General features: G+C 41.0%; 1 long non-coding RNA gene across 1 annotated transcript in view; it reads right to left on the bottom strand.

Annotated features, from left to right (window-relative positions):
- The window catches only part of LOC102165048, a 308,358-nt gene that overhangs the window by 112,871 nt on the left and 176,885 nt on the right, over positions 1 to 18,602 (bottom strand). Inside the window, exon 3 of the long non-coding RNA XR_307588.3 lies at positions 11,165 to 11,218. This is a non-coding gene — a long non-coding RNA (uncharacterized LOC102165048). The remainder of the gene's footprint in view (positions 1 to 11,164; positions 11,219 to 18,602) is intronic.

The following is an 18,602-nucleotide window of genomic DNA, read 5'->3' as shown; positions in this document are numbered from 1 at the left end:
AGTCCAGAGTTCCCACTGTGGTACAGTAAGTTAAGAATCCAACTGCAGCAGCTAGGGTCACTTCAGAGGCACAGGTTTGATCCCCCACCAGCACAGTGGGTTGGGGGATCCAGCACTAGAGCTATGTCTGGGTTCAATCCCTGGCCTGGAACTTCCATATGCTGCGGGTGTGGCCATGAGATTCAAGTTTCAGTATCCCTAAAGTGGCACTGGACAGCCATGCTCATTTGTTTACATGTTGTCTGTGATTGCTTTCATACTGCAACTGGACAGAATTTCATCTTTAGATTAAGGACCATGTGGCCCTGATATACTGTCTGGCTCCTTATCAAAAAAAGCTGCCAACCCCAATCCTTGACTACATGCTCTCATAGCACTTTTCATGTATGAAACATATATGAAAATTTCACACATAATTGATTATTAAATGGTGAGTTCCATGAGAGGAGGGGCCCATGATTGCTGTTGTTTTTTCACCCTTTTACCCACAATGCTTATCAAAGAACCCAGCATATGGTAAATATTAATTAATTATGTGTTGATGAATAAATAAGTAAATACTTCCTAAAACTGGTATTCCATAACATGAAACCTGGGAAACACTATTCCAAGTACATAGCCTCCATCTGTAGGTAAAGAGACACAGACTTTGTTTGTGGAATATTTCAGCAAAATGTTAGGAAAGGGGTCAAAATTAGCAACAAAAAAAAAAAGGCTCTTTTGTGTGGAGGCTGTTCCACCCCGAAGAATCTGAAGGAACTACATACAGCAGCACTGATGAGAGAATGGGAGAATGGAGAATGGGTCCTCTAAAATCAAGTGAAGAAACATACCCAGAACCTCAAGTAAAAAACTAGACCCACTCAGTAGCGGCTGAGGAATAGAAAGTATACAGTAATAGGAAGTATTTAAGAAAAGAAGAAAGAAGGGAGATAAGTGAGATGAGACCACCAGACACCCTTCTGAGGTATAATTTAAAAGGACCAAAAGGAAGTCAATGAGAAAAAGAGAGGCGTGTTTCCTCTGGACACCACAGGTACTTGTGACTGTCCAAGAGTGAAACTGTTCTGTGCAGCGATGGTCTGCACTGCAGCCTGTCTAGACATGGCAGACCTAAAGGAAGAGCCATGTAATTTCCTCACATTCTAGAAGCTGCCCCCTGACTCCTTTCCTATTTTGATCCAAATCACTACCCTTCTCATCAGACACTACTTATGAGGTTTAATGCAGGGACTTAAGCATCACCAAGAGCTTACAGACATGTATTAGCAAGATGTTGTTTCCCTGAGTTTCAGACCAGTTGCATTCCACAGTTAACTGCCAGCCTGTCTCCCTGATTATAAATGAGAAGACAAGTCTTCCAAGGACCTATGGAGTAAAACCACCAGGCCTTTCCTGGTTTCAAAAAAACTGGGCCCTTCTCTACCTCCTCACCAACAAAGAGCACTGATTTGCTAATGAACAAAACTTTGGTGAGTGACTGGCGTGTACCAGACACCACTAAGCAAAATCAACCCGGAGCTGGTCAAGCTCTCGGAGTAATGAAGAAAGCAGACTGTAACCAGATAATCACACCAATCAATGACCATTTCCAAACTCTGATGAGGACTAGGAAGGGAAAATAAAAGGCACTGTGGCCACATGTAATAGGGGACATGACTTAATTGAGAGGTTAGAGAGAGCTGAGAGCCAAAGAAGTCATTTTCTCAAAGGCTTGAAGTGGGGGGTGGGTAGGTCCTGGGCCTGAGACCCTTGTGGGATTTCCACCTAGAAATCTTCAATCACTGACATATTTCAAAGTGACTAAACTAGAAGTGAAGGTAAAGCACTAAAATAGACAGGCAACAATGCTCCAAGTTGCTAACACTGAAAGCTGGGCTGTCTCACAGGATGCCATGGCCAGAGTGACTGGTAGAAATAGCCACAGTCTTCTTACAAACTTACCTGGGATCTTTATGATCCCCCCCGTTTTTTTTCCTTTTTCTTTTTTTTTGCCACATACATGGCATGCAAAAGTTCCCAGGCCTGGGATCAAACCCACACCACAGCAGCAACCTGTGCCACAGCAATGACAACACACGTCCTTAACCCGCTAAGACCTTAGGGAACTCCAATTCCCATTTTACAGATGGAAAAATCAATAAAGAAAGAGGTGAAATTTCAGGAAAGGTTGTAATGAAATTCCTCCTTCTGAAAAGATCAAAGAGACAAGCTATTGTCTCTACAGCCATTTTAGCCAGGCCCTGAATCAAGACGAAAGAGATTGGCGAATGAGATACTTTGTCATGTAAGGTATTAGCAAGCAAAGAGGCATTTGGCTTATCTGGAGGTCCCTCTGTGCACAGAGGCCTCCTCTGAGTGGTAAAGAGGAGAAAGTGTGCATTTAAAGAGACAGCTTTTTCTTTAAAGTCAACAGAATAAGGCACATAGAAAAATCCTAAGGGATCAAGGAGGATAGGACTCCCCATTCCAATAAGTTGCCAAGACCTAAGAGAACTAAGCGCTTAGTGAGTGACTGTGCCCTCTGGAAGATCAAAAGTACAAGCTTTCAGGGAATTTAATCAGTTTGAGAAAATACACTCAGACACATACACACATTGATCAATCCAGCCACAGTGTGGAGAAGACAAATCCTAAATACCATAAGAGAGCACAGAATGGTGCTGGAGTGGTTAAAAAAGGCTCCATAGTAGCAGTTCACTTACTGAGTATTTAGTGTGCACAGACCAATAACTACTAACATTTACTTGGCACTAACTCTTATTTTAGATACTGCGCTAAGTACCTTAACACGTTATCTCACAGAGGTAATGAAGGAGGTACTGTTTGAAAGATGAAGAAACCGAGGCTTGAGAAGCCAAGTAATTTGGTCTACATTTCTCAGCAAGTGTGTAGCAAAGCTCAGAGTAGAACTTCAGGTCCATTCTCAACCCATAAAAGACCCACCCTATCTTTAGTAATGGGTGGAAGAGGCTAGTGGGCATGGTTTTCATGCCTCTCAAGAAGGCAAGCTTTCTTCATCTCATTTATCATTGTAACTGTTATCAAGAAAGATACATTTCAGGACAAAGCTTGAATTCAGACTGAACTATGTAAATACTACGGCCTGTGCTTTAAACTTTCATGTTATTCTGTCTTTACAATAAACAGAGAGATTGATACTTAGATAGGTGGAAGAACAAAGGAAGACATTCTTTCATGTATTCATTCCTTCAATAGATACTCTGTGCCTGGAACCCTTCTCAGTGCTGGAGCAATCTATGAACAAGTCTACCACAGATCATTTTCTTACAGAGCTCACATTCTGCTGAGGGAGACAGAAAATAAATATACATGCTATAAGATGAATAAAGCTGGACAAGGGAATAAGGAGTTTCAGGGGTGGGAGCATGACCATGCCTTTTTAAATAGTATAGAAATTTAAGCAGAATAAAGATAGAAAGCCTGACTAATAATAGGGGACAATTACATAGTACATTAAAGGAACAATGAAGCGCTGAAGTCATGTGTCAATCAGGGGGTCACTCCATGTCATCTAAGGTACTCTAATCCCATTACTCATCTGAGTGGAAATCTAGGGATGATCTTCCTCCATCCCTTGAAACTGGAACAGGTCTTTGGCTGAATGTCCTGGGATGCTCCTTTTGAAGAAACTCCATGTCTTTGTGACTCTGGGCTAATTAGATTGTCACTATTCTTCAGACTTAGCAGGAAGAATTCTCCATATGCTCCAGATCTCCAAGGCAGCCTTTAAGATTCTTTTTGCATTCTTCCCCATAGTCACTTCAATGCATTTTGGGAGTTCTTCTACATAAGCATGCTATTTTTTGGCTTGGGGACCCTTCTGAGGTTTTTATAAAAGGTGTAGACTCTCCCCACAGCTCCAAAAAAAATCATGGGACCTAGAAATTACATACGACATTACAGAATCTTATCTGTGGATGTCTCCTGGGATCTATGGACTTTAAGTTAAGAAACTCTACTACAAAACTTCTTTTGAGGGTCAGCTATCCTTACTGGCTATTCTCACTTCCAGAAGGAAAACCCCTGCATTATCTGCAGAGTCTTCATCATTTTCTAAAATGTCTTATGCCATAGGGAGTTCCAGGTGGCAGAGGGATAAAATAAAATAAATGCTAGTTAATATTCCTTATAGTCACATGCTCAGGTATGAGACAACTCCAGAACCATCACAAACTAGAACTAGGAGTCCAGAGGTGGTGACCAGGTTAGGAGAGTGGCTTTCATGGTACAACTCATTGTCCAGACTCACTTTTGTTACCAAAATTGTGACTGCTTATGATATTTATGCTTCTGCCTTCTCCATAAAAAGGAATTCCTTCAGAGAAAGTGTTATGCTTCATTTATCCTTATATCTCAAATGGCCAGCAGGAGATTAAAAGCCACCTCAAATCAGTAAAACACAAAAGGGAACAATTATAGCTTCACATATCCAATCCAAAGAAATTTATGAGTAGGAACCAGACATAGGAACTGTCAGAATTGGGGATTTTAATATTTCCTTCTCTTTTCATATCTCTCTGACTGACACAGACACATACACACACACCTTTGGGAGTTTTATTTTTTTCCTAGTTTTTGGCTTTTCTTTGTCCGTAAGGTAAAAATATGGCCACAAACAATAGCTCTAGGCTTATATCTTACCAACTTTATATCCAAAGGGAAAAAAAAAAAAAAAGGAGCTTCGCCTCCAGCTCCTATTTGAAAAAATGTCAGGAAAGGATTTTTCTTTAACCAGTTTAAGTCACATGTCCATCTTCAGACAAGAGATGTGGCAGTATGACTGGCCAGTTCCCCCATAATACTTGATGCTGGGAAAAGGAAGGAGATTCTTCCTTAAGGTAGGGATACTAGAAGGAGGAGGATAGTGGGTGGATGCTCAGCAGACAAAAGCAATAGCTGTTGCAAATAAAAAATAATATTAATAAAACAATTATTTTCCATCATAGGCCAGATATTGTCCTTAAGTGTGTTTCATTGATTATCTCATTCATCACTCCACTAGTAATCATTGACCAGGTAGCAGGAGGCCAGACTATGAGGAATCTTGAAATTCAGGCAAAGGAATTCAGTAATATATGGTAAGAAGTGGAAAGCCTTTATGGGTTTTGAGAGAGAGAGTTACATAACGAAAGCCGCATTTATGCAGTAGTTTTCCAACTCTGTCACCAGTTCTCAGTGAGTTGAATGGGGGTTGGGGAGTCAGCCAGCAAAGCCCTGAGTCTTTAAACTCTGGATGGGATCTGAGAATTTTCTTACCAAACACCCCACTTTATCTTCATGCCCAAGTACCTACAAAGAGTCTTCATTTTCCTGGCCATTAATTCCTAGCAATGAAAGGGAATGATAGTGTTGAACTGAGCAGTATTTGGAGAAACATCACCTGTTAATTCCAGGGCTCACCTACCAGCTCAGGGGAAAGACAAACATTTCTTTCTGGCAGATAAATGCAAGCTTCAAAGTACATGTGAAAGCAGTGAGAACATTCTGTTATTTTCCCTCTTAACAAGGCTTGATGAAAGCATCTCCGCAGAGGCTGCCTAATTGGGCAGAGAGCTGACTCTGAGCAGCACTGGCAGAAGGAACCAGGGCTGGGAAGTTCCTTTAGTCTGAAGGCCACCTCTTTTTTTTTGCAAAAAGGGGAAGCTGTTGCACCTGCAGTGCCCCCCACCCCACACACACACCTCCAGAGCCCTTCAGGGGACGCCCATCAAGTGGCTGTTCTGAGCATATTACAAACAACTGGCTTCCTACTTTATTTCACTGTACAGACTCGTTGGTTTTCTAATTATCCTGCAGGGGAATGCACTGTTTACTTACTGCTCCTGAAAATACACAAGGTTTGCTTCCTGCTGCTAAAATGCCCTGAGAAACCTGTATCAGTAATTGTAGCCCCTCTGGGCTATGTGAGAGGCTCAGAGACCAGCTGCACCCTCTTTCCCCAGGAGCACTTTTACAGAGGAGGACTGAGGACTGTTGGGACCCAATGAACTGTCCTCAGGTCTGAATTCAGCCTCAACCACAAACCCCTCTGCTGCCCTCCTCACTGCCCTGAGATAACCCAGGCCCCTCTCAACCTGAATGATCACTACAATAACCAGGGACTTTACCAGAGGAACAAAAGGAATAATAATAATAGTGCTGGTATTTATGAGACTTTTTTGTGCCAGATGCCTTACATAGATTACCTAATTTTATGCCCACGATAACTATGATTTTTCTCGTGATAGAGATGAGGACCTGAGGCTTAGAGTATCAGCTTAAAAAAATATGCTTGGAGTTACTGTCATGGCTCAGCAGTAACAAAACTAAAAAAATCCCTGGCCCTGTTCAGTGGGTTAAGGATCTGGTATCAGGAGAGTCATGGTGCAGGCTGCAGATGCAGCCCGGATGCTGCATTGCTGTGGCTGTGGTGTAGGCTGGCAGCTGTAGCTCTGATTCGACCCCTAGACTGGGAACTTCCACATGCTGCAGGTGCAGCCCTAAAAGACAAATATACATATATGCTTAACCTAAAAGTTGAGAGTTAACCTTTATTTGGGGCAAAATGAGGACTATGGTCCAGAAAGCAGCATTTCAGACAGCTATAAAAAAACTGCTCCAAAGAGATGGGGGGAAGTTCAGTATGCAGAAGCTTGCTGCTAGTCCCATGAAGGTTACTGCTAGCCACAAGGAAAAAACATTATGCTTTTCTAGATATAAGGAAACGTAAGAATTGGGCTCACAAAATCTCCTGAAAATATCTATCTGAAGACCTGCTCTGAGAGTTTTCCCAGAGCAGAGAGTGCCTCACTCCTGACCTCCAACCTGAGCTCCTTTCAGGGGGTGTTGAGGGTCAGCAGCTGAAGTGGCTTATGATTCCATCCTTGTAGAGGCAGATGGCAAGTGGCAATCTCCAGTTCACAAGAGCATTTAGGTGACTTCACTCCAAGTCAACATAACTGAGCAACAGTTGCTTTGACAGGAGCAAAGCAACTGTCTCTCTGATGGGAGGGAGGGCAGCAGTGCATGCTCTCAATCCCTCTACTACACTGCTCCCCAGGGGAGGAGTTTGTCATCAGGGAGGCTTCACTGCTCTTCCCATCAGCTGCTCACTGCTTACTGAGAATTATCATGATACTCATAACACTGTGTTAATGTGTTATCACAACACTGCGCTAAAACAAAATTTTTCATGCACCCTTTTGTTCAAAAACTTCTAACCCAGTTAGGAGACAAGATGTGCACACTTGCCAATTTATTAAAAATATACCAAAGAGGAGCTCCCGTCATGGCTCAGTGATTAACGAACCTGACTAGTATCCATGAGAACTTGGGTTCGATCCCTGGCTTCCCTTGCTCAGTGGGTTAAGGATCTGGCATTGCTGTTGCTGTGGTGCAGGCTGGCAGCTACAGCTCCGACTGGACCTCTAACCTGGGAACCTCCATGTGCCACGGGTATGGCCCTAGAAAGACAAAAGACCAAAAAACAAAAAAAAAACAAAACAAAGAGAACATGGAAGAGGTCATCAGATACTAGAAGCTGCATGAGTTCTTACCTTGGGATTCATGTGAACACAAGGACAAACTTCCTCATTTGGTTATTGAACATAGCAACTAAGCCACAGTGGATAGCTTTAGATGCATGGAGTTAGGAGACACAAGACCTTCGTGTGTTATGCCTATGCCCTTGCGTCTAAAGAAATGAATCCTAAGCAACTGAAATGTGGTGCTGGAAGAAGTTCATAAGCCTAGGAATCAAGACATCTGGCTTTCCCATTAATGAACCCTGGGGATTAAACTCCAGTTTCTTTCTCTATCAAATGCAGGATAGGCTTGGGTCTGTCTCAATTTAGATTCTACCAGAGAAACAGAACCAGTTGCAGATAGGTATTGAAAAACTCCTTGCAAGGAGATGACTTCTAAGATTGTGGGGCCAGGCTAGGCAAGTCTAAACTATAGGGCAGGCCATCAAGAAAGGCAAGCTGGAACTCTCAGGCAGGCTGAAGCTGTAGCCCATGGGAGAAATCTCTTCTCCAGGGAAATCTCAGGTTAGCATTTAAGGACTTTGAACTGACTGGATTAGGCTCACCCAGATTATCCAGGATAATTTCGTTAACTTCAAGCCAATTAATTATGAACATTAATCATATCTAAAGTGTTTGATTAAATAACTGGGGACTGTAGCCTAGCCAAGGTGACACATAAAACTGACCATCACATATTCTACTGTGTCTCAGTTTCTTTGCTGCTTTCAAGAACGTGTGATTCTAACAGTAATCATCCTGAGGAACAACATATCATTTTAAGGCCAATATCCAGGCACAGATGCACAAAAAGAAGCCCCTCTCTGTAGCTGGCTCAGAGGTTCCCAGGTTACAAGGACACTGGCCTAAAAGGCAAGATGCAAAGATGTGGGTCTGGCTACAGCCAGGGCCTTCCTCACTGCCAATCAAGGAAGACTGAGAAGAAATGCTGCTACACAGGACCTTTTCTTCCAAAATGCCACTGGCAAACTGTCCTTCACAAACAGTAGGCAAGGACTTTTAATGAGCCAATTATTTGCTCGAGAAAAACTAGGGGAAAAAAAAACATAACATTAGTTCAGAGACTATAGTGATTCAAGGCATTTATCTGGGACTTAGAATCACAGGATTTTCAAGCTAGAAAGGATCTTAGATAACCTTGTCCAATGCACTCATGTTACAGATGATGAGACTGAGAAGCAGAGAGATTCATGAATTGCACTGTCAAGAAGCTACAGTGTCAGAGCCAGACCAACAAGGGGTCATGATTCTTAGCCAAAGTTCTTTCCATGATATCCGCCTCCAGCAAGGCAAGGAGCAAACATACACAAGCCTCAAATTCAAGGCTTCCATCTACTCAGCAAAGCCTGCAGTTGAGCTCTTTACTGCTAGCATTAACTCTGACAGATATCAGTAACTACAAAAGGGTACACTGTTAACACAAGATGACAAATTCTAAAATTGGTTTGTTTTCACAACTGTCACTTTTTAAGAGGTGAATGACCTTTCTCTGGTTCTTTAAAAACCTCTGGATTTCAGCCAGCTCAACATCCCCGCACTTCCTCCCACAATCACTTGCTATGAAAATGTCATTAGTCTATTTTGAAGAGGCTGCAGCTAGTTTGCTTCTTTTGTAACAACTGTTTTCTGAAAGAGGAGCAGAAAGGCAAGAAAACCAGAGGTGGAAAAGCTTTCATGGATCAATCATGCTCCCACTGTGCACCAAGGGAAAATAAAGTAGAAAATACAATGTCAAACCTTATGTCAAAGATGGCACCCCTCCCTCATCTCTGTGGCTTTATTTTGATCCAGGACTGAGAGAAATGTCTTCCTACCCATTTTCCAAGACTATATCCAACAGCCCTTCACCTGATGAACCAACTAAACTAAGGGAGAGAAAGTTTCCCCTATGCAACACCCAGCTCCACATTATTTTTCCTGAAAACTATTAGTTAGAAATCTTTGGTAGCAAGAAACAGAAGAATGAGGTGAGATTAAGCAAACAAGGAGATAATTTAATAGGTTTAAAACGTAAAAATCCTGGGAGTTCCCATTGTGGCTCAGCAGGTTAAGAACCTGACATAGTGTCCATGAGGATATGTATTCCATCCCTGGCCTCAATCAGTGGGTTAAAAATCCCACATTGCCACAAGCTGCAGTATAGGTCACAGATGCTGCTTGGATCCCAAGTTGCTGTGGCTGTGACACAGGCCAGCAGCTGTAGCTCCAATTTGACAGCTAGCCTGGGAACTTCCATATGCTGCAGGTACAGTCCTGAAAAGATTAAAAAAAAAAAAAAAAAATTGGAGTTCCCATCATAGCTCAGTGGAAACGAATCCGACTAGGAACCATGAGGTTGTGGGTTCAATCCCTGGCCTTGCTCAGAGGGTTTAAGGATCCACATTGTTGTGAGCTGTGGTGTAGGTTGCAGATGCGGCTTGGATCCTGTGTTGCTGTGGCTGTGGTGTAGGCCAGCAGCTACAGCTCCAATTGGCCCCCTAGCCTGTGCACCTTCATATGCCACAAATGTGGCCCTGGAAAGCAAAAAAAAAAAAAAAAAAAATTTAAATCCTAAATAAGGTGACTATATATTATCTCTGTGAGAGTTTTGCCCTAAGGACAAACCAATTATAAACAGTATTTTATTTTTCTTCAGGAAATGACCCTGTAAAGAAAGAGGAAGAAGAAGAAGAAAGAGAAAGAAGAGAGACGGCAGAAGAGGAGAGGGGTTTTCTTCTCCCTGTTCCTGGCTCATGTAAAGGTAAAGGAACCCACAGAGGATGTGGCCAGTGCAAGCAGCTTCAAAGTAATAAAAGGGCTCTTTCACCAGTCCTATTTCCTTTGTAGGGAATATGGCTAGTTTACTACTGAGGATCACTAATAAAAAAGATAATCAACAACTGATGAGACTGTCATCTGCCAATGGTAACAAGAGTAAGTACTACTCTTGTTGCCCCTCCTGGCACCAGCAAGTCCAGCTTGGACTATCAGTGGCCTATTTAACAGAGGTAGAAGCAAGGCAATCATCTTGCCATAGATGAGGAAAGATGTTGCTTTTTCTTTTTCATCACCTGATGCTTGTACACCATCTTTCATTTCATTACTACCTCTAGGTAGTATGTCAGTTGTCTTGAGAAGATATAGTGAGCAAAGCAATTAGTAACATCCCATGTGGGGTTTGTTTTCTCCCAAGAGGCTGATTTTCTCAGGTGGGAGGCAGACAGAGCTGCAGCTCAGAGCATGGCATCTGGAATCTACAGCCATACTACCTGAGCTTGTGTCCCAGCTCCATAAGTCTATCAGGTGTGTGATGTGGGCAAATTACTTGACCTATAGACCCCTTGTTCCTCTTATCTGTGAAATAGGAGTAATAAAGGAATTCATCTCATAAAGCTCTTGTGAAATTTTAAAAAGATAATGCAAAGGGCATGACTAATACTCAATAAATACTAATGATTACTCTGGGTCAGAACTTCCCAACCTTCTCCATATCATAATACACATTTTGAAAAAAAAAAAAGTTAATTGTTTGCATGGCAAACCAGGAAAGACTAAGCTACTCAGAGCCAAAAAGGGAGCTCCCAAACCCACCCAGGGACTGAAGGGCTCTATTGCTATCACATCTGTAACTCACTTACCACTGGCCAGCTGAGAAACTCTTCTCTCCACACTGGGTATTTACCTTGTTTTACCTGCAACATAAAACATGTCTCAGGACACCATCTTAGTCCCCAACTTAGACACTCAACATTATCAACCAACACTGTTCTCTTTTTCTCATAAGCAATTATAAGCCATTATAGTTTTGACTAATACAAATGGAATTTTTCTTTAAATTATTCACCCCACACAGTATTTCCAGACATGGAGTCATCACCAACTCCTATGGTTAGAATCAGGAAGATGAGGGACAATCCTGAGTTAAGGACTTCTGTCCTAACCACTCCTTAGTTTTTAAGTAGATTACACTGGCCAAAGGGGAGGTTGCACCCAGGAAAGCCTGAGGTTCAAGTATACCCATCAGGCCACCAAGCTACCTTTATTCCGCTCAGGCATTGCATCATTTCTCTTCAGACTGGCTTTCTTATCTCATCAGTCACTTGACAAACACGACTGCCTTTCCACCTTCAAATTCACATAATAAAGCTGCAAATCGCTCTTGATTCCCGTTCTAATTTCTGGAGAGAGAATCTGATTGGACCAGCTGGACTCAACCGCCCAGCAGGTATAATTAGCATAACCAAGGGAGCAGGTGAGCCCCAACCCTGTCCAGCAGCCAGAGTTCAGTCCCAGGACACGGCACAGACATTTGGGAGACAGGTCAGTTCACAAGGAAAGAGAAGGTCATAGAACCAAAGACAAATCCATTGCTTTATCCACCGACCATCCTGTCATCAGACCTGAAATTCCCATCACAAGTCATTCCTTTAACCCTCTAAAGATCCTTATTAAAAGTATGTTGGTCTTCTAGCAGCATAATGTTCTAAGATATTTTCAGTCACTAATATCTAAAAGTGAATATGCATTTTTGACATGAAACAGAAATGTTTTGTCAAAGGTTGAGGGCTGACTGTCTGTGGAGTAAAAGGCAATGGATAGAGAGCAGGTCTCCAGGGTGGAGTATCCTGGGCAGGTGGGATGCTCTCTGAACACATGTTAAGGAAGCTGGGAGGTAGAAAATAGAAAAAGAGGAGGGAGGTGGCAGTAAGAAAGGGACTATGAAAATTAACATGTACACCTCGCTGATGATTTTGCCTGCACCAGGGCTATCCAAGAGTCATGGCACTGAAAGACGTTTTAAAACCAGCATTAACTAGTGACCCCAGTTCTCTCCAAAAACTGAAGTAATAAATCAGAGCTCGGTAGAGGGTAAAATTGTTCTGCCCTGTATGATGGTGAATTTAGCTACAGGATCATAATTTCCGAATGAAAAACTATAACACATAGTCTGAAAAAGAAATTTTGTGCTATTGCAGGGTGAATGAGGCTGTCTGAAGAATGTACTTTGGACTCAAATATTCCAAATGCTCAAATACTGGAAGTTACTAGATATTTTAATGATATGTGGGGAAAGAAAGAAACCAGATGTATGCAGAAGATAGAGCCAATTTAAGAACTGGAAAGGGAATACTGAACCTGTTGTCGATTTCAAGGAGCAATATAATAAACAGCAATACATTAAGCCAGATAGACACTTTTTTCAAGGGACTGATTGAGGTTATGGTCTATGGAAGTGGAACTCACTTCAGCCTATTAGTCAATGAGCCAATATTAATTAAGAGGTTATAGAGTGCTTTCCAGTGGGGTTCTGCTTTCCAATGCAGCCAGACAATATTAATTTAACTTATGAGTTAAATGAATTGCTTTCAAGGTCTCCTTAGTTTCTAACATCTTCCAATACAATATGAGGAAAGAGATGCCTTCCATCTCTCAACAAGCCCCTTCAAAAACAAACAAACAAACAAATACAAAAACTATCATTGGCATCCACTCCCTTGAAAAACACTCACTCAACCTTTGCATAGAATTCATGGTACTAATTCTATCAGCTAAGATTTGGATGCAAGTAATGAAGAACAATTTAAACTTATTTCAAGTGGAAACAGGAGGTAATAATAGGCTATTGTGCTGTCTCAAAGAAGCCAATGACAAGTGCTTCAGTCCACTACCACAAACCTGAAAGCTGAAGGGAGTAAGAGTCGCTTACCATGTCTTATGTCATTCTTCTCTTTCTCCAAATAGATTTTTCCTACAATAGGTGGAAGATGGCCATTCCATAGCTCTTGTGTTTACACTCAAAAGGTCTGCTCAGGAGTTCACTGGTAGCTTATCGGGTTAAGGATCCAACATCATCACTGCTTTGGTGCTAGTTTGATCCATGGCCCCAGGAACTTCCATATGCCAGGGGCACAGTGAAAAAAAAAAAAAATCTGCTCATACTGAACTTACTTCAAGATCTCTAGAAGGCGGCACCTGATTAATCTTTCCTGACCCCACTCTGGTTCTGTGGCCATTTCCCAATTTTTCCTACCTCCAATTAATCTTACCTTCTATTTATATTTTGGGTTGTATGTTCATCTGGTTTCCTCTGTCCATCTAGATGACCATTCTATTTTCTACCTTTCAGAAATATCTCACAGGTTACTGTTCCATTGCTAGCATTCCTCCTTATTATCCACTGTTCTTATAGAAGTATCCCCTGTATATCATTTCAAAGCAATTCTGTTAAGAGGAAGCGAATTTGGGTAAACTGCCTGCCATCTACCATAACACAATCATCCTATATTTCCTAGTTATTTCTTCTTCCCCTTCTTTAAAACCTTTCCTTTAATCTAACACTATATCAAAGCATAACTTCAAGTATATTACTCCCCAGATCATAAGTCTTCAAAGACTTCCAATGCAGAGAGCACAAATTCCTTATCCTAATATTTAAGACCATTCATAATCTGAACCAAATGACTCTGGAAAATCTGACCATTTGCTTTCTTGAATCTAATACTCCCTTCCAAATAAAGCCATTTGCTATTCTTTCCCAAATAGTCAGTGCATTCAAGCTTTTCTGCTTCTGTAACTTTTTATCTCTTCCTTCTGCCTTATTGCTCATGCCATTCCCAAGCCCAACAATCATAATCCTGCTGAGTCTGTAACACTCCGAAGAAAGTCGACCTCCTTCTGAAACCTTACCTACTCAGATCAATGTCATATCTCCTTTCTGAAAAAGCCATATAACTCTGAACAAATCTTTATGACACTAATCTCCTCAAACCTTTTCTTTTCATTGTTAGTAACACATTATTGCTCTCATTAATTGTATACAACTAATAGGGAATTTCTTTTTTAAATTTTTTATTAAAGTATAGTTGATTTACAGAGTTCCCACTATGGCACAGTGGTTAACGAATCTGACTAGTAACCACGAGGTTGCGGGTTCAATCCCTGGCCTTGCTCAGTGGGTTAAGGATCCAGTGTTGCCGTGAGCTGTGGTATAGGTTGCAGACGCAGCTCAGATCTGCACTGCTCTGGCTCTGGCGTAGGCTGGTGGCTACAGCTCCTATTAGACCCCTAGCCTGGGAACCTCCACATGCTGTGGGTGAGGCGCTAGAAAAGGCAAAAAGACAAAAAACAAACAAACAAAAAGTATAGTTGATTTACAATGTTGTGCCAATTTCTGCTATATGGCAAAGTGACCCAGTCATACACACACACACACACACACACACACCCTTTCTTATATTATCTTCCATCATGGTCTATCCCAAAAGACAGGATACAGTTCCCTGTGTTATACAGTAGGATCTTACTGCTTATCCATTCTAAATGGAATAGTTTGTATCTACTAACCCCAAACTCCCAGGCCATCCCACTCCCTCCCCTCTCTCCCTTGGCAACCACAAGTCTGTTCTCTATGTGTGTGAGTCTGTTTCTGTTCTGTAGATAGGTTCGTTTGTACCATATTTGATTCCACATATAAGTGATATCATACGGTATTTGTCCTTCTCTTTCTGACTTACTTAGGGAATTTCTTATTCATCTCTTTCATCCCCTATGGCACTTATATATTATATTATACAAAGTATTTACCCAAATAGAACTAAAGAAAGATGGAAGAAGGAAATTAAGGCTTCATTCAGACTCTACCCTTTCCTTTCCTACATTCCTTCATTCCTTCCACTCTACTGCATTACTAACTATATTGTAAGTTCTACTTCACTAAACTTGTTTTACATGTTTGGCATCCTTATTGCAACCTTAATAAAATGAAGACCTAGGTGTTTCACTTCCAGAATAGTTGCCTATCCGAAGAAACATAATCTGGCAATTAAAAATAATTTCAATCTCAAATCCAATTATATTTCTCATAAAACACAAAGGGGATCCAAATATGCAGTCCATAGCATTATAAAAAATATAAAAATTCTTTCTCTTCAATCCATTTCCATCGAATCTTGCAGCTGCACAGAACATCTCTTCTATAATCCCTATATCCTCTTCAAGCTCTTTCACTGCCCAATTCAATAGTGCTTATCACCCTCTATCATGAGCCAGAATTGGGTCAAGATAGGTTAATCAGATTCCCACTCCCGGAAATTTGGAACTAAGACTAAGATATTTTAGTTCAATATGAGCAGATCTTTTGAATGTAAACACATTCTACCTGCCATGGGAGAAGGCTATTTGACAAAATAGAATTCTCCTCCAGTAAGAAAGAACACTTCTTCAAAAGGCAAGAAAGAAGTGGACAGGTAAATGTACTGACAATTGCAATATTCTCTTAGCCAAGGTAGCATAAAATCTTATAACAGCATACATTTAACACTGAAACTAAGACAGCTATCTAAAATTTCTCTTCATCTTTTACCTCTTAGAATTTTAAAAAACATAAATAAAATGAGCAGAGAATATCAAAATATGCAAACGAGCACCAAATTTCACAGCTTGTGGGCGTTTCAATACAAGCTGACAGAGATGGGAAATGCATCTTAAGAGAGAGAGATTCTGATGGGTTTTTAATATTTTTAATCTTTTTTATAGAAATGTAAAAGAAAAAAAGACCAGGAAGTATTTCAGATGAGTTCAGCTGGCCCACCTGAAAAGTTCTCCACCAGAAACACTGGCTTATTTTGAGTATCCCTGAGTGTCTGAGTGCCTTGGTCTAGATCTGGCACTATAGGCAAAAGCCCGAGAGGCTCTGATAAATAGCAGAGGACTAGATAGCCACACTGCTCCTATCCCAGGCCAGAGCTCCTTGTCCACTGCAGGAAGCTAGCCTCTCAGCCCACCCTTGGCTGCCTACACAAATACACACTTTTCAGCTCATCTTGCTGTCTAATATACTTCCTTTCGATGTTTATTTTCTTTTTAATTATTTCCCCGAAATCCTTTTCATTCTTACACTTTACTTTCAGAATGTTATTTCCTGTGCTTAATTTTTTAATCTCTTCTACTTTTAACTTCTCCTCCTACCCCCTATATCTTAATCTTTTATCCCTTTCATTTTCAGGATTTTAACCTTTTATTTCATTGGCCTACATCCTTTTCCCATTTATTTTAATTCTCATCCACTTCATCTTTTTTTTTTTAATAGTTAACCTTTACTCTTTCTTTGGAGTTTCATTCTTTTTATATTTTTTAACTTCTATTTCCCCATCTTCATTTTCTTTCTTCTCTGATCTTACTCTCCATTTTTAAAATCATGTCTTCTCAATATCTATGCTTCCTCATAAAATGATAAAAGTTCCTTCTTCCTCTTCTAACCTTCTACATTTTATTTTTCACAGTAACCGATAATTAAGGCCAAAGGGCTATTGTCATCATACGCAGGGAAGACCAGAGACTTTATACTTTTTCTTCAATTCCAAATACCCCTCCCAACCTGCTTTCCACTGCCACCCTCACCCTCTTGGTCCTATCTATAGTGAGTCTCAGAAAATCTCTTCTGAAGAAACAGAAAAACCTTTAAGATGACACTTCCTAGGGCTCTAATTTCCACCCAGGCGGTTCACCTACCTTTATGGGACTATGTAGATTCTTGTCCCTTGATCTATCTTGCTTATATATGAGGCTCTGTAGTTATTGTTGCTGGTGTTTGGCAAGAGGAGAGGGAGGGAGATGTACAGAGAGCTAAAATAGAGATACAGAGAGAAAATGATAGGCACAAAGGGTGAATGGATCAAGAAACTGGGATAGGGAAAAAGCTTTATCAGATGTAGAGCAAAACATGTCAAGAGCATGCCATGAGTGCATAGATAATGGCAAGCAAGAGGCTCCCTAGGAAGGATTCATCATGAGATACCCTGAACTGCTTTAGTGAAGCCAGATCTCCGAACTGTGGAGCCTCCTAACCAACCAATGTGCTCAGGACAAGACCCACCAGGAGGACTGTTGGAGACTAGCCTCAAATGAGTTCTTTCCATGTTGCCCCCGTCTTACCTTAGCAAGGCACCAGATAGCCTCTCAGAGCACCTCCCAGGCTTTCACTTTCTCACTATGCTAATTAGGGAGAAGTTGGTCTTAGCTGGCTTTTTCACAAATAGGGGTATTTTGTAGAAAGAGACTGTTGTTAATTTGCTAGGACCTGTATTAGGAAAACAAGTCCCCCAGAATATCAAAATCTATGAGAAAAGTGAGACCCAATTCCTCCCAGATCATGGGTTTAGTATCTTCCTCTAGGGTAACTGTTGAGGCATAGGGACATGGCTGCCATTGGACTTCAGGGGTCCTTTCTCTGGTTCCCTAAGGAAGAACAGGATGTAAGAAATGGTTTGACTCAGTATCCGTATCTCAATAATAATGGCAATATTCTTGCTTTCATGCACTTTTTTTCTATCAGAATTCCTGCCTTGTACTTGCCACTAAAAGAGAATTTTCCCATCAATGGGCCCTACCTCACTGATGGACAAACCTGACTGATTTATAATTTCTAACCAGCCTCATGCTTTTGCATCCCCAGCCCTTTCCTGAGAAACCAGGTCCTCTAGCCACACTCACAAATTGCTTAACACCATCCTCTATAGTCCTGAAAATGCTTGATAGGCTGCCTCTTTAGTAAAAAGTCCCAACTCAGAAAATCAACTGACAGCCCTATTTCCAGAACTTGGTTAGGGATATTCTGCCTTGGCCAAGATGATTTTGGCTTGCCGAAGAAGCAACTTTCTGCAGTAGCATTCAGCACACACCAAGATACATTTCCTTATACCTAGAGTATGCCCTACAATAACAAAAATTCACTTCCTGAAACATTCTCTATTGGAATCCTAAGAGCAAAAAGACTGATGTGTGGACATTTTAGATGTTTTAATATCATTTCCCCATAAAATATCTGAATTTCAAAACATGTATCTCCCCACATTTACCACTTTGCAAGTTTTATCTTTCCAACGATAGGGGGAAATGTTTGACAAAGTACAGTTTCAAGTGACATACTGAGTCCATTAATTCAAAGGATCATAAATTCTTCTTTTCAACCTGAATTTAATTTCCTGTCTTGAGGTACACTGTAAGATGGGATGTTTCTTTGATTAACTTTCTGATATTAACGTGATTTCACCCATTTGTAGGGGGATAAAAAAATAC

This window comes from Sus scrofa, chromosome 14, assembly GCF_000003025.6.
Source record: "Sus scrofa isolate TJ Tabasco breed Duroc chromosome 14, Sscrofa11.1, whole genome shotgun sequence".
Lineage (NCBI taxonomy): Eukaryota > Metazoa > Chordata > Mammalia > Artiodactyla > Suidae > Sus > Sus scrofa.
This window is presented reverse-complemented; position numbering and strand designations above follow the sequence as displayed.